General features: G+C 39.9%; 1 protein-coding gene across 4 annotated transcripts in view; it reads right to left on the bottom strand.

Annotated features, from left to right (window-relative positions):
* Positions 1-15,376, bottom strand: part of SLC7A11 (solute carrier family 7 member 11) — a 272,050-nt gene that overhangs the window by 83,411 nt on the left and 173,263 nt on the right. Inside the window, exon 2 of one of the 4 annotated variants that reach the window (XM_051768144.1) lies at positions 1,856-2,162. The exons of the other annotated variants lie outside the window; for them this stretch is intronic. The gene's annotated coding sequence lies outside the window, so the exon portion shown is untranslated. The remainder of the gene's footprint in view (positions 1-1,855; positions 2,163-15,376) is intronic. 4 annotated transcript variants of the gene reach the window in all.

Here is a 15,376-nt window from a genome sequence, read left to right as displayed (position 1 = left end):
AAATGAATATCTTCTATTTATTACAGAAATTAGAGTTCTGAGTTTGAAGTGGGCTACAGTTAAAATGTGTTAACTGAGGTATTCCTCCCTTATAATGGTGATAGCCAAAATGTTATCCCCAAATTTGGCCTTGCTGATGTTTTAAAACTTTTTCAAAAGCGCTAGCAGACATAAAGGACTACTCTTTCAGTAAGGGAAGAGGAGATCAGAACCTGTCATACAAAAGATCTTAATAAAGCAGAAGAAGGGCCAGGAGGTCACTGTTAAATTCTCACAGCTTTAAGAGGGGCCTAGACACTAATGTCTCATCCATATGCAATGCTTTCAGGTATCTTTCTGCCTCAGCTGATGTTCCAGCTGTGCATGGGTATCCCATAGATCCTGTATCACATCTGCCAACCATACAGAGGTTTTATCAGCAAGTATAAGTGTCTACTACAGTTAAGTACCTGAATCACTTCCCTTTTATCTCTTTCACTGCCTGCAAACTGCAAGCTTGTAAAAACATTCCTTGTGGCAGTACTACTCCTGATACTGCATCATCCATCACAGTCCATTGGCACTGGGACACTCAATATTTTGTCTTAGAAAAATGTGAGATTTCCTCTTCTTCCACTTGTATAATGCAATATTACCAAAAGGGCACGCAGCATTTCAGCAGTGTCCTTGAGGTAAGTGTATTTGTTCCTCAAATTTATGAATCAAAAGGACAGATCTCATTGCAAAGTGCTTCAGAACAAGGCATAATATAAAGAACTGAATTGCAGCTTCCATGGCAGTGTTCCAACTGCATCTCATGTCCAACAAAAGGAAATCCAGGCACCTGGACTAGACAGCAGCTGTGGCATGTTCCCCCAGGCATCTGGAAAGGAGATCCATGACTCCAAGGCACACTGCAAAGTTCCTCTGCAAGTTACCTAGATGCCACTGCTTATAACATTCAAAGTGCATTTCCTGCCTCAAATTATCCCTGACTCCTGTGTACAGAAGAAGTGAGAAGAAAGAAAGAAATATTAGAATTCAGAAAACAAACAGAATTATTCTCCCTAACTATTGGGGTTTCGAGAGACTAGCAGAAATTACCAGCAAAGACATTTGCTTTGAATTACAGAGAGCATCAGGGAGACAGACTTGTTAAGATTTCAAAATTGCTTTTGTTCCATTTCCACCAAAGAAATCACAGTGCTCAACACTTCTAATTTTCAATCACAGCGAGGCAGCCTTGATCCCATACTCTCTTATTAATTTTTCCTTCTCACCATCCCAAGCAGCTGTATTAGTTCACCATTTTTTAACATGTTTTCATCCTGCACGATCTAGATACCAAGGGCCAAACTGAGAACTTCTATTACAGGTATCAAATTGGATGAAGGGCTTCAAACTGCTTCTATTAACAGGGAACAGTTGATCATTTATTAGTGATGTGCTTTCAGCTTGAGACACTGCTGCTGTTTTGCACCTAAGAGGCAATTCAGCCTCCTAGACATTTTTATGCCTCTTTTATTTCAGCCTCTTAGACATCTTTAACCTTGCCTAGAACCAAAAGGTCAATACATTGGAGCTGCATTATAACACAAATAACACACAGAGGTAAATCTTATTCCACAGATGCATCCTGAAACAGAGTATCCCACTGCCTTTTTCTTTAGTTGGAGCTATTTATGACCAATACACACACATGCTTTCATAGAGAGTGAAGGGAAAGAGGGACCAAATATGCTTTTTAAAGAATAGGGTATATTCAGAAATAGCTATCGTAGTAATTAATATTCACTTGACTCCCAGGTATAGGCAGTGACACACAGGAAAATTGGGATATGTCAGGTTTTGTATCCAATTACCTTTAATTCCATACCTTCATGTTTGCTTCTTACAAGACTGTGGCTGTAAACCTGTTTTTTCTTATGGAGAGCACAAATTGTTTGCAATACAACAAGCCAAGAAAGGCCAGCATTTTCAAGCAAGCCTGGACATCAAGTAAGTGAATGTTCATATTCACATCTTTTGGTTCCTCAGACTACTACTTCTCCTGGGTTTATGACCATTCTGAATTTCCCCAAAACATATATTTATCTGTCAATATTTCAGTTTAGATGACTAAGCTTTGGCGGGTCACAAAAGGTAGGCTTTGTAATATTCAACTGTAGATTGCATCATAGGCTCTGTCAAACAGACAGCAGAGAAAAAAAGACCTTTTTAGGGCCATGGCCATTTGATCTTTTTCACACATCTACCTTTACAATGAGATCAGTCATGCCCCAGACATTCATCCTTTTTTCTGCTGCCGGCAAATGGAGTCTCTTGGTTTACTCAGGTACACAGCAAGCTCTGTGTTTGAGCAAATCAATCGCAGCCAAAGAGGCAAAGGGCAAACTTCCACTGCCCCGGGGAGGGCTGGGTGGAGGTCCCTGAGCCAGTAGTTACCAAGCTGGACAGAGAGACATAGAGCAAAATTAGTCTGGGACCCAAGAGCAGCAGAGTGCTGCACTCAGGACAGTAAATTCTCCTTTCCAGACAGCTCTGCTTGCAAAGCCACCATCACAAGGAATACTCCTCCGGAGGAAAAAAATAACGTCTTATTCCTACTTGTTGAACATAAATAATCTCGTACTGTTCAACTTCAAGTGAGGGCCACTAATGTACTATTTATAGTGACTAATTGCTGTCAGAATGCTTACAGGTGTATATTTGAGTTTCAATTATATTTTAAATGCCTAGAAAAAAAGATATTATTCATAACGTTAAAAAAATATTCTACAATAAAAATCAGATAAATGTCCCTTGGATTGCAGAATTGCACTTTTTAAAACCTGGTGCAAAGCTTGTATTTTGGTATCTCTGGATACTTAAAGGTAAATTACTGTTTCATTTTTTTAACAAGCTTGGTAGCTTGTTAACTTCACAGGTATAGGTCATTATACCTCACTTCTAAAACAGAGGTCTGTAATCCTAAATATCAGTTTATGAAAACACAGGTTAATTTACAAGACCTCACATTTAAAGATTTCTGGAAATGAATTTTAAAAAAGAATACAAAAAAACCAAAATCCTACCCAAAAAAATCCAACAAAAAACTTTCCTGCAGTAGGAGTCCCTATAAACGAATAGTGAAAAGTAACAAATCACCCTCTAACAGTATGCAGTGAAATAAAGTCTTTCAAATAACAACGGATTACTTAACCCATTGAGAAAGGAACTGCTGTCATGCTTGGATGCGATTTCAAAGGGAAACATTTTATAACTGGTGACTTAAACAGGAAAGGTTTTGCTGATCTTCTCTCTGTGGCATTTACGAGCTTAATTTCTGTCTCCTTTAGGTGCTAATGGGGGTGGGAACAATAGTTATTAAGAAATACTTATTTGAGGATCTTTGTTGGAGATCTTCAACAGATTTTTTTTTAAGTACCTGAGATTTGAGTTTAAAATTATTAATAAATGATGAACAAAAACAGTTCTCTGTATTTGTTTCCTCTACTTAAGAGTCTGACCATTTTCAGGGAATATATTTTGGATGTGACATCATGTGAAATCAGACTGCATTTACTTTAGGAATGTCTCCAAGCTGTAACAAATTCACTGGCAGTTAAAATCCGCTCAGAAGTTAATGGTTCCTGCAGTTATGTTGAGACTTTACTCAGAAAATTAACTTCAGAAACTGTTGAGCTAGAGATCCATGACAGTAGTTTCCAGAACAAGCCTGATCACTCTGCAAACAGCACTACTTCCATAATAACTGTCAGTCCTGTAAATTTAGCATTAGAACTCAAACATACAGGTCATGTATTTTGTTCCCAGCACACCACCAAAAAGAAAAGGACTGCGTGTGCTTCTTGTCTCCTGAGGAAGGACAGAATGACACATGTCAAGGTCTGACATTGCACATCATATAATGCCTGACCCTTGAGATGTCCACTAGGATTAACTACTCCTACGTGTAATGGTTAAATTTCAAGAAGTAATGAAAAATGAGAGAGAATAATGGGATGAATTGGAGAAGAGAAAAATACATTAAACTTCCTGCCCACAGCCCACCTGCTCAAGTGGGGCTGGCAGACTTCATTTTGCTGAGTTCCTTCTGTTCTCACAGAGACCCCACTCACAGACTTCCAATGGTCTCTTCTGGAAGCTTCCATCCTTCAGCTATTAAATACCATAACAAACTGTAACATCTGCCCTGGAGAAAAAAACCCCACCTGGCAGGAGGAGTAATTTTATTGCTTTATAGACCTCATGCCCTTATAATTATCAGAGCTATAAGAAGCTAATACCTGCCCTACAACACAAGGTACCAAACAGGCCAGTGCTCAGCAAAACACTTTGGGCTAGTAACATTGTAAACAAATAAATGTATAGTGCTATAACAGCTTTGTCTACCTACTTTAGAATTAATCACATATTAGTCATTTGTTTTGCTTCTGTGAGCATCTCAAGGGGAGGAATTTAAAGAGTACCTTCTATGGAAAAAATTAAGCTCATTTAAAACCTGAAAATTATTTTAGATAAGAAATTTCACTGTATTGCAACTGTTTCACACCTGGGATTTTCTTTCTTACTGAGTAATGCATGATAGAACAGTTTTCCTAAAAAATAGTAAATCAATTACTTTTATCCACATTTCTATGCTCTTCTCCATTTCTTTGAAATATGGATGATCAGCCTAGGATGTAGTTCAATATGTCCAACTTATGGACCATATTTTATACAGGATCCACTCAAACTCAGTAAAACTTAAAAAAAAAAAAAAAAGCAAGCAAATATTGATGTCTTTTTGTTGCTTCTATCAATTTCCTGAAGTTACTCTTGAAGATTTATGTCTATAAAAGGTGAACAGCTAGAAAATACAGCGGGTGGAAATTGGAATTTTTTTATTATTATAATAGGAAATACACCACAACAAGTCAAGCATTAAGCACTTAATGGATTTTCTTTTTCCCTGGGTAATTCCCTTGCTCCGGGAATACACAAAGGATTTTGTTTTTATTAAGAAGAGAAGTTGTTTTTGTTGTTTGGATCACTGAAAACATATTACCAAATTTGATGATTTTATTCTTATTTATGTATCCCCTATTGTCCATCAGTATGTTCAAGCAAATAGAGTTTAAATAATTTGCCATTTTATCTTAAGAGAGGGGAAAATGTGTTTTTCTAATCAGGACTATATAGATACAAACAGCTGAGTGAAAAATCTCCAAGCTTCCAAAACAGGGTTAGCTTAGTTGAAGGGCAACTGGAGTTTTGACATACTTCTCCTTTTACCAGTCTGTCCATAACACAGCACATATCAAGGCTGCCACCTGAACGACACATTTTTGAGTCGGGCATGATATCTGCATTCAGAGGAAGCTCTCAGTCACTGAGTGACAGCAGATATTGCAGCCACTCATCCTTAAAGAAAACATATTTTCTGTTAATACCCACAAGTGCTCTGCTAACAGGAATTTCCAAAATCTGGATTATAATGGTTTCAACATGCTTTATTGATCTACTTTATTTCTTTATTGGAGTGTGGCTCGAAGCAAGATGATCTCTTTTATTTAATGTCCTGACCTTCCCCTAAGCTTGGCAAAATCTCAGCTGAAAGTATGGATGTCATGTAAAAATAGACTTTGAAAAGGCTTTTGAAAAATCATTCTCCAGCTAAAGGTCACTGAATACTATTTAAATTATATAAAAGGACTGGGAATTAAGATTATGCACCTTTGGCTGCTTTCCTGCTTTACGGAATGTGAGGACAATTAATAACGCAAAGAGCTTACAGTATTTAAGGATGCAAAGTGCTTAGCAGAAATACCCATGCTATTTCCAAAACACCACAACAGAGACTAAACCATCAGAGACTGAACAGTTTTGCTATTCTGCCTGCACAGGATATAATTGTTCCTCCATGACTTTTGAAAGCACTACACTCACAACTTCTTTCCTGAATAAGACAAACACAATCCAAATTCCTCCTGCTCAATCATATCGGAATCAGAGAATAGTCTGGGTTAGAAAGGTGGGTTTAAAGGTCACCTAGTCCAACTCCCCTGCAATGAGCTGGGACATCTTCAAATATATAAGGTTACTCAAAGCCCCATCCAACCTGGACTTGAACACTTCCAGAGTTGGGTCATCCACAACTTCTCTGGGCAACCTGTGCCAGTGTTTTACCACCCTCTTCGCAGTATCTAACTGAAAACCAGCCCTCTTTCAGTTTACAGTCAAAAATTTGACAGCTCTGGGTCTCACACTTATGTACGTGCTTGTTAGAGAAAGGAGTGAGGCAGGAGCTGCAGAAGTCAATATGTTATTGTAACGCTTCCCTGAGGCACGTGCTCAGAATAACAGATCTGAATGGGGAAAAGGATGGAGCATAGAAATAACAAAGCTTCAGAGGTGATAAAGAAAACATTTAGTTGACAACTTCACTCGCAGCCCCTCAGTTCTTACAGAAGAAGCTGAAAAAATATAAAGCTGAATGTATGAAAACAAAAGTTGGGGAACACTGATAGGAGAAAACGAGTCAGAATTGCTGGGCAGTTCAGGACTTGGGAATAGCAATGCCTTCCCTCTTCCCCACTCTCCTTCCAAGGCAGGTCATTATTGTGGATTGTAATCCCTTGGTACAGTAATTAGACACGCTGGGACTCGCTGTGTAACAAGGGTTATGTGGAAAAGAGGTTTGGAGGAGTCTGCTGGGAGTCTAGTGCAAGCCTGTCCATGGCTGTGGTGCCTTTTCCACCCTAAACACTATGCAAGCCCATGGGAGGCACCAGATGTTTTGGTTATCTTCATCCATTAATCTTAGGCAGAACAAGAAAGAGACACTCTAGTTGGAAGGATAGGAATAAGGAAAGTACTGGAAGGAGTAAGAACACCCCCAACACCACACCTGACTAATGCAGTGTCTAACACTCACTTCAGAGAGAGAAACAGACTGAATATCTGATGACCTATATTCACATCTGTCATACTAAAAAAAAAAAAGCAATCTAAAATAAAATTTGGCCCAAACTCACGCCAACTCCTACATTAAATGGAGACTTTCCTGAGTTACTAACATGATCAAATATTTCTTACTCTAAAAGTCAAGTGATTGAATAAATTTGAGATAATGAAATAATCTAGCTAATAGTTTAAATTAACTGACAACAAACAACCCCTTATTCCTTCAGGGGGTTCTACAAAAGAAAAAAGAGAAAGTGAGCAGATCCAAATAGAGAAGTGGAACATTTTATTTCAGAGATTAGCAAATTCTTCTGGGGGATTTGAACAGATTTTTCCCAACTATCGTGCAAGTGTACTTAGTGCATAATTAATCTGAATCTAGCCCTGTACTTCCACTTGGCTCATTCTCAGCAGACTAAAATGAGTGAAGAGATACATCAGGGCTAATATTTTTCTGTGCCAAGGAATATCTGATTTGGCATCTTAGAACTTTAGATCTGGCATCTTAGAACTTAGAACTTTATGGCATCTCATAACTTTAAAATATTGGGATATGAATTAGCTGTAAGAAAAGCATGGGGATTTTGATGGGATAAAGTTTTAGATGTGCTTCACTGGCACTGCTGCTGTTCCCCTACCCACCTCTCCACCCCTTGCACCATTCTGGCCATCTACATCTTTATTTTTCCAGTGCTCAGAGTGACTGGGAGTTAACAGGAGCTGCACTCCAGATTTTACTCTCTGGCAGGAGCTGAGTACCAGCAGTACTACCTCTGTGCTTCTCACTAGCTAATACATAAAAATAAGATGCAATGGTTGGAAAACAATAAAAAAAATATGAAGAGAACCAAGGAGAAAAATTTCAGTTTCTGATAAAACCTTTCACAATATAGTTTGTCCCACTTACCCATATCTCCTCCATTTTCTGATGTTCTTTCTCAGTATTCATGTTTGCTGAGTATGTACTGCCACAACATTCTACAGCAAGGTTCTTTCAGGTCCACTTCCAATACAACTAGCTTCTTCAGCATAAAAGACAAGAACAAGCATCTGTCTTTTCTTTTCAATGGATTTCATACCAGGAGGACAGGCAGTACTATTTAGCACTGCTATTTTTGTCATCATAAGCAGAAACAGAAGAGGTTTGAGCTACATCTGTATTACCAGGCCTGGCAGGAGTGCATGCCCTCTCCCAGTTCTGCATTTGCATGTGTCCCAAGCCATCTTTTACTCCCAAAAATCTAGCTTCTGTACAAAGGATACCATAGTTGACCCCAGCACACAGTCTAGATGTAGTTGAGGTAAAGTCCTGAAGTGTGCCACCAGATAAATTTCATCAGGCAAATCAACTTCAATCTTACTTGAATTTGGGAAGTTGATCAAGAAAAATACAAGCACAACTCACAAAGTTCAGCAACTTCTCCCTTACCAATAAAGACTTTGGCTGTGACTGAAATTTCTAAGAGGCTGGCAAGACTTTTCAGATGATTGGCATTCCTCAGCCTGTAGACTGCAGGACATCAGGAAATCATTCATAAATGGCAGTTATCATTTTTAATAAAACCACATAGAGACTCCTACAAATAGAAGCCAGTCACCAGACAAATTCAAATTACAGCTAAATTCTTTTAAGTTAGCTATTTGGCATACAGTGGATTTTTGTCCATGATAGTTGATCCTTACATTGAGAACAACAGGGATACCCTAAAAGAGGTGACCAGGCTAATCTTGTAGCATTTGGATGGGTCACTGCTGCCTGCAGCTGAATGAGCGCTGTCTTCAAAATATGAACAGGGAAAAGATTTCCTGAAACATGTTAGAAAACTGTAGTACTAACCCAGTAAGGTGGGGAAGATGTCAGAAAAACTGAAAATGCAGGAGGAAAAGGCAGCTGTTGGAGTTTCATGTGCTGAGGGCTGAAGAAAGCGTCACCCAGCTCAAGCTCATCTAGTAGGAAGAGTCTGCTTTTGCAATAAGCAAATATGGCCTGTGGCCATATGTCAAGCAAAGCCAGAACCTTTGATCCTGTAAACCTCAACCTCATTGAGAACAACGAGCAGCAACTCTCAGTCTGGGAAGGACATTTTAATGAAGGGCAACCTGTGACCGCAGGGCTCCAACAAGACATGCAGCAGCAGATGAAAATTAGACAGCTGAAGCTGCTACCACTCCCCGCCTTCCTCCCCACCTGCCTCACAGATGTTGCTGCCCCCAAGGCAGGGATGTCTGATCCACTCATGAATCAACTCCTAACTCATCCCACTTTCCAGCCCCGCACTTAAGGTAGCCTGACATCAAAGTTAGTTTATAAAATCAGGATGGGGCAGATAGATACAGGCAGTAGCAGCTTTAGGGGTACGATGCTAATTCACCTCTGCATTCCTGACAAAGCCTGAGCTGCCAGCTGAAGGACCAGGATGGCAGTGGTCCATCCTGGAAGCAAGCCCCAGCAGAGTGGGGTGGTTTGGCTCTCTCTGTCTAAGGTCCAATTTGTGTCTCACCTGCAAATTTCCTCCAGCCTTCAAAAAGGTCAGAGATTTGGGGGAAAATTCATGGGCACAGGGAGATTTAAGCTTCACACAAAGGCTGAGTCCTTCCTTCAAGCACAAACTCACCCCTAAACATAAGTCATTTTATGCAATAGCAGTGTTTTGGTGTGTTTCTAAGTCTAACCAGAAATAATAAATTTAATGTTTACTATCTATATCCACACATCAAGTAGAGTCTCAAAAAGCATCTTAGAGATATTAATAGTTCTTTTTTTATATTTCTACTACAAATTCACAGATTATTTATGTTATTATTAGGCTATTCAAAATAAGTACAGTAGGGGCTCTTTTCCCCCCCTCAATTTGTATCTCCCTCTATGTACACACATGAGGTCTTCTTTACATGTGCAGGAGCTTGGGCAAAGTTTGCACAGTAATATGCTTTGGAACAAAATGGAAACAAAAGTTGGCAAAAAACATTACACTCCTTTCCTCTGCAGACACCAAGGTCAGTGGAGAAGGAAGGGGAGGAGGTGCTCCAGGCGCCAGGGCTGAGGTTCCCCTTCAGCCCATGGTGCAGCCCATGGTGAGGCAGCTGTGCCCCTGGAGCCCATGAAGACCACGGGGATGCAGAGATCCACCTGCAGACCAGGGAGGAGCCCACACTGGAGCAGGTGGATGCCTGAAAGAAGGCTGTGAACCCATGGGAAGCCCATGCTGGAACAGGCTCCTGGCAAGGACCTCTGGACCCATCAAGAGTGGAGCCCACACTAGAGTAGGTTTTCTGGTACGACTTGTGTCCCTCTTGGGGACCCATGCTGGAGCAGGCTCTTCTTGAAGGACTGCATCCCATTGAAAAGCGACCCACACCAGAGCAGTTCATGAAGAACTGTAGCCCATAGGAAGGACTCACCCTGGAGAAGTTCATGGAGCACTCTTTCCCTTGGGAGAGACCCCACACTGGAGTAGGGGAAGGACTCCTCTCCCTGAGCAGCAGCAGAAACAACATGTGATGAACTAACTGACCATAACTCCACTTCCTTGTCTCCCCTGTGCCACTCGGGGGGAGGAGGTAGAGCCTGAGAAGGAAGGAGGGGTGGGGGGAAGGTGTTTTCTTTAAGATTTATTTTACTTCTCATTATCCTGCTCTGATTTTGATTGGTAATACATTCAGTTAATATCCCCTAGTTCAGTGTGGTTTGCCCTTGATAGTAACTGGTTTGTGATCTCTCCCAGCCTTATCTCAAATCATGAACCTTTTGTTATATTATCTCTCCTCTGTCTAGTTCCTGAGGGGAGTGGTAGTGGCTTTGGTGGGTGCCTTGGACAGTGGTAGCTCTTGGGACAGCACACTGAATTAGACTGGCCACTGCCTTGTGAAAAGTTTCAACATCTGAAACAGGTTTATGTGGGAATAAATCATAGCTTCTTCACTTCTGTCCTGCCAAAAAACTAGTGGGCAGGCTGGTACTATGTGCCCAAAATTTCTAATCCCAGGTCCAAGGAGGTGGTAAGAGTCATGGGCTCTTCACCACTCACTGGCCAGAACTAAAACTCTTGGTTTTACAGTCTTGGTGTCTGTAAAACCACTCAGGACCCACTTCTGCCTCAGTATGAATTCTGTACTGAACTACAGAGAATGCTGGAACACAAACATGCTTCCAATTGTACACGAGCAGTACAGAAACTACAACCTACCCATTCATTTCTACAGCTGTGTGCTTAGCAGGAAAAGGCTGGACTGCAATGTGATTTCACTAACAAAATAATATCATTTACACATAAAATTACAAGAATTATTTTACACTTTGTTCTTCCACCAAAACAACTGAACAACTTTTGTAGGTATCCCAGGTACTGTATCCTTGCTGAGCTCTAAAAGGAATATTCTGAAGGCAATAGACTGTTCTTTAGTTATATCTATCTGAATGAGAGCCAAAGAAGTAACCCTAGAAAAGATAGACATCCCAAAAAAAGGGAAGTAAACATTTTAGGGAGGAAAAACTCAAACACAGTAAGGATATGGAAGTATGTGGAACTGATACCCTGAGCACACTGATCTCAAATTCTGCTCCTTAAAGTGTTCCTCTTCTGTTTGTATGTGGACCCAATACTAAGGACAAAATTATTTATAACATACAATAAAAGCACAAATTTAGGTCCTTATAAAAAGTTAGTGATATTGAGCTTAGATTTTTTATACAAGACAATATCTGTTACTTTCCAAAACATTTACTAGATTGCAACTGAATTTATTCTTTCATATAAAATGGAAGTGTCTGGCCCACCTTTTTTTTTATTTTATTTTTTATGCCATATTAAATCACTCCAGAGACAATGATGACAAAGCAGTAAATATTTAAGATTACATCTTCTTTCCTACAACATTACTCTTTTCCTTCTCTATCAGATCTACTGTCAAATAACCCAGTTCCCACTTTTATTCTCACTTTTCAAACACTTTCAGCATCTAAGTTACACTGAGATCATCAGATTTCACTGGAAAGATGAGCAGATATCAAAAGTCTGAGACAGTACTTCCTGGAGTCAACAAGAAACACTGTCTTCCATTAGACTGGCTTAACATTAAGCTCCAAATATTTATTGCCAATTCTAGAGATCCCACGCCAGAGCTTTCAATAACAGTCATTACAATGAAGTGTTTATTGGAAAACAGCAACAGTAAACTAGTGAAAATATGTCCAGATAGAACATTTAATACTCATAACCCTTTTCCTATCTAGGGATTGCTCGAAGAGCAAAACAAGTATTTCTTTCCCTTTCTCCATCTAAGAAAAAGACTCACAAAAGACTTCAAACAAAGCTCAGGGGAAACATTAGGAAAGGAACATCATCCAGCAAAGATCAGATAATTCTGAAATTATTATTCTGATCTATAATTCCCAGTAGGTTGACAGCTACCTTTCAAGAAATGCTGGTGAACAGGTAGTCATACACTTCCTACAGAAAAAAAAAGCAAACTTCAATCAACCAGTTATGCTTAGATACAATGGCACAAGAAAATTTCTAGCTGTCATCCACAAATATTTTTCCAGAGAAAGCTTTTGTGTTTGCATTTCTCTGAACCCTTCTTGGATCAAGCAGGGGTTTGTGCTGGTTAGTCGATTGGTTATGGGCTCCTGGCCCTGCCTTGTTTCTCCTATATCATGAACTTGCCTCGTTTGAAATTCTGATGCAAACCACAGCACTATGCCAAAGCTCAACATTTCAGGGATCTGCCTTTAGCCATAATTATAGGCTCACCTTTGTGCTCTCTACTTTCAAGGGCAGCAGTTGTTGTAAATTACCACAGGTAGAAAAACAAAATAATCAGAAAACAACAGCAGCATTCTCGAAGGGGCACCAAACAAGCTACAAGTTTGTCCACTGACAATTTCCTCTGGATAACCCAGACCAGGAGGTAAAAACTAATGCTGGCTAACAAGAGAGCATACAGGGAAAAGGTTTCCATTAACAGTGCAACAGAAGAGCACTGTGTGGACAAGTAATGTAGGAAAAACACACCAAGATGACCAGTAGGACCCTGGGGACATGCAAGAAATTACTAGATGCTAGTCAGAGAAGCAAGTTTCTGAAAAGGATGCAATTTTGTTAGCTAAACGTCCTTCCAAGTGTTCAGTAACTTCTGCTCCCTATGCATTTCCTTCAGAGGTAGAAAATACAGATCTTCTAATGTTCTTACTTTGTTATTAATGTAAGTCAGAGCTTTGATGATCTCGCCAGGTGACTTTCCTTAAGGCCCCCCAACTTGTGCAATCAAAACAGACAACTTGAGAAAAAGAAAAAGAGAAAAGTAAGTGGAGCATCTGTACTGTGTTGCTCAGGCAGATCTGGAGCAGAGGATTCTCTCTCTGTGGTAGTAACAGCACAAGCAGCAGCAGGTCAGCAGATGATTCCGCCCAGCCCATGCAGTAATCCCAAACAGTTTTTTCCAGTCTGATTCAATCTTTGGTTTACCAGATGTATACTGATATTACCAAAAAGATCCATAAAGGATTTCTGAAGGAAGTTTATGTCCACTAACAAAGTCAGCTTTAATGGTAGCTGAGAAAAGACTATATCCCACCATTTCCAGACCTATAAAGAACTGAGTACTGTACAAAACACATACAGTTTCATTCTCATAAGTAGTATTGGTACATAACAACTTTGCATCTAGTTTGGATATCATCTGCATGTCTCTGTTTCCTTTCTATGAACAGTGTCATGGAAGCCATGGTAGTGGAAATCCAAAAGCTCCAAAAGCAAACAGTACAGGCTGGAAAAAAAAAAAATGTACTCTTGTCCAGACATCACTGCACTTATGTGGCAGAGACTTGGAAGCTTACCAAGCCCTATGAGGAGAGGCTGAGGGAGCTGGGGTTGTTCAGCCTGGAGAAGAGGAGGCTCAGGGGAGACCTCATCACTCTCCACAACTCCCTGACAGGAGGCTGTAGCCAGGTGGGGATTGGTTTCTTCTCCCAGGCAGCTGTCAGTAAGACAAGAGGGCATGGTCTTCAGCTGTGCCAGGGGAGGTTTAGGTTAGATATTAGAAAGAAATTATTTACAGAGAGGGTAATCAGGCATTGGAATGGGCTGCCCAGGGAGGTGGTGGATTCATCATCTTTGGAGGTTTTTAAGATAAGACTGGAGGTGGCACTTAGTGCCATGGTCTAGTAACCACAGCAGTACTGGATCAAGGGTTGGACTTGATGATCTCGGAGGTCCCTTCTAACCCAGCTGATTCTATGATTCTATGAATGGTGTGGATTCCTGATTTCTAAAACGAATTTCATTAGCAGCATTCTGACCAAGAAAATGCCTTCCTACAAGACACACATAATTTTAAGGTTCTAGGAATACATAATGCCAGGTATTAGAGCACTGCAAACCTGTTCCATTTTCTTAAAGCTAAGTATTCTCTGACTCTTCTCTTACAGTACTGTAAACCTGGAATAACTTCAGTGAATTCCCATGAGTTGCAGCCATCTAAGATAGAGACAGTGTGAAGGTAAGCTGCCTGTTTAGTAGTCTTTATTGCTAAACAACTCCATCTCCTACCATGGTAAAATGGAAAGCAGTTTCAGAGTGTCTTTGCCTTGTTTTTTGCCTGCTTAACAAAAATATAGTTGCTAAGAGGCTTTCAATCACTCTCTCCAAGTACAACAACAATTAAAATTATTTTAGAACTGCTTTTGGTGAGGTAGGTAGGAAAAGCAGCCTCAGCAAGGTATCCTTCCCTGCAAGCTCTATACAACAGAGAGACAACAAAAGTTTCCATTTCCTAATATTCTATCTAATTCTGATCCCAGTCTTATGATTTCTATTGATCTTCATTGCAGGCTACTGAAATAAAGACTTAATGGAACTATAAGTGGGACTTCCTAAAAGCAGCTGAGTGTTATGTACTTTTTCAAGAGCTATCATATATGCTGAGTGAGGTCAGAAATCTATCCTGGCTGTAACTGATGTTGAATTGACCATAACTGAAGAACAAAGGCAAAGGAAGTTTCTTCACTGCAACGTGTCTGAGGTGTAAGCATGAAAGCTGAAGAGAACTGAACACAGTTTTAAAAAAAAACCACAAACAGATTGGAAACAACTATACTTGTTTTAAGGATATAACCACTTCGAAAGTGATAAAAAATTAACATGAATATGACAACATACACATATAAATAGATTGTGTTGCTGCTTTATCTGCAACATCCTCTAGATGATATGCAGACACAGCTTTCCTGCATTTCCTATTACTTTTTTCTTCTCCGAAATGTCAGACCTTTTTCCTCAGAAGCACAAGAACTACACCAAAGAGACCAATGAGATTTACACTCATACTTAAACTGATTCTTTTCTAGAATAATTAAGCCATACCCCAAGACCTTGGGAATCTCTAACAGTCTATATACCTCACTGGTTTTATACAGAGACTTAAAACCACTGTATGTTAAGCCACAAAA

The sequence above is a fragment of the Manacus candei genome, unplaced genomic scaffold, assembly GCF_025592945.1.
Source record: "Manacus candei isolate 608988 ecotype Guabito, Panama unplaced genomic scaffold, ASM2559294v1 h1tg000092l, whole genome shotgun sequence".
NCBI classification, from domain to species: domain Eukaryota; kingdom Metazoa; phylum Chordata; class Aves; order Passeriformes; family Pipridae; genus Manacus; species Manacus candei.
Note: the sequence above shows the minus strand (reverse complement) of the source record. Positions and strands in the feature narration are given on the sequence as shown.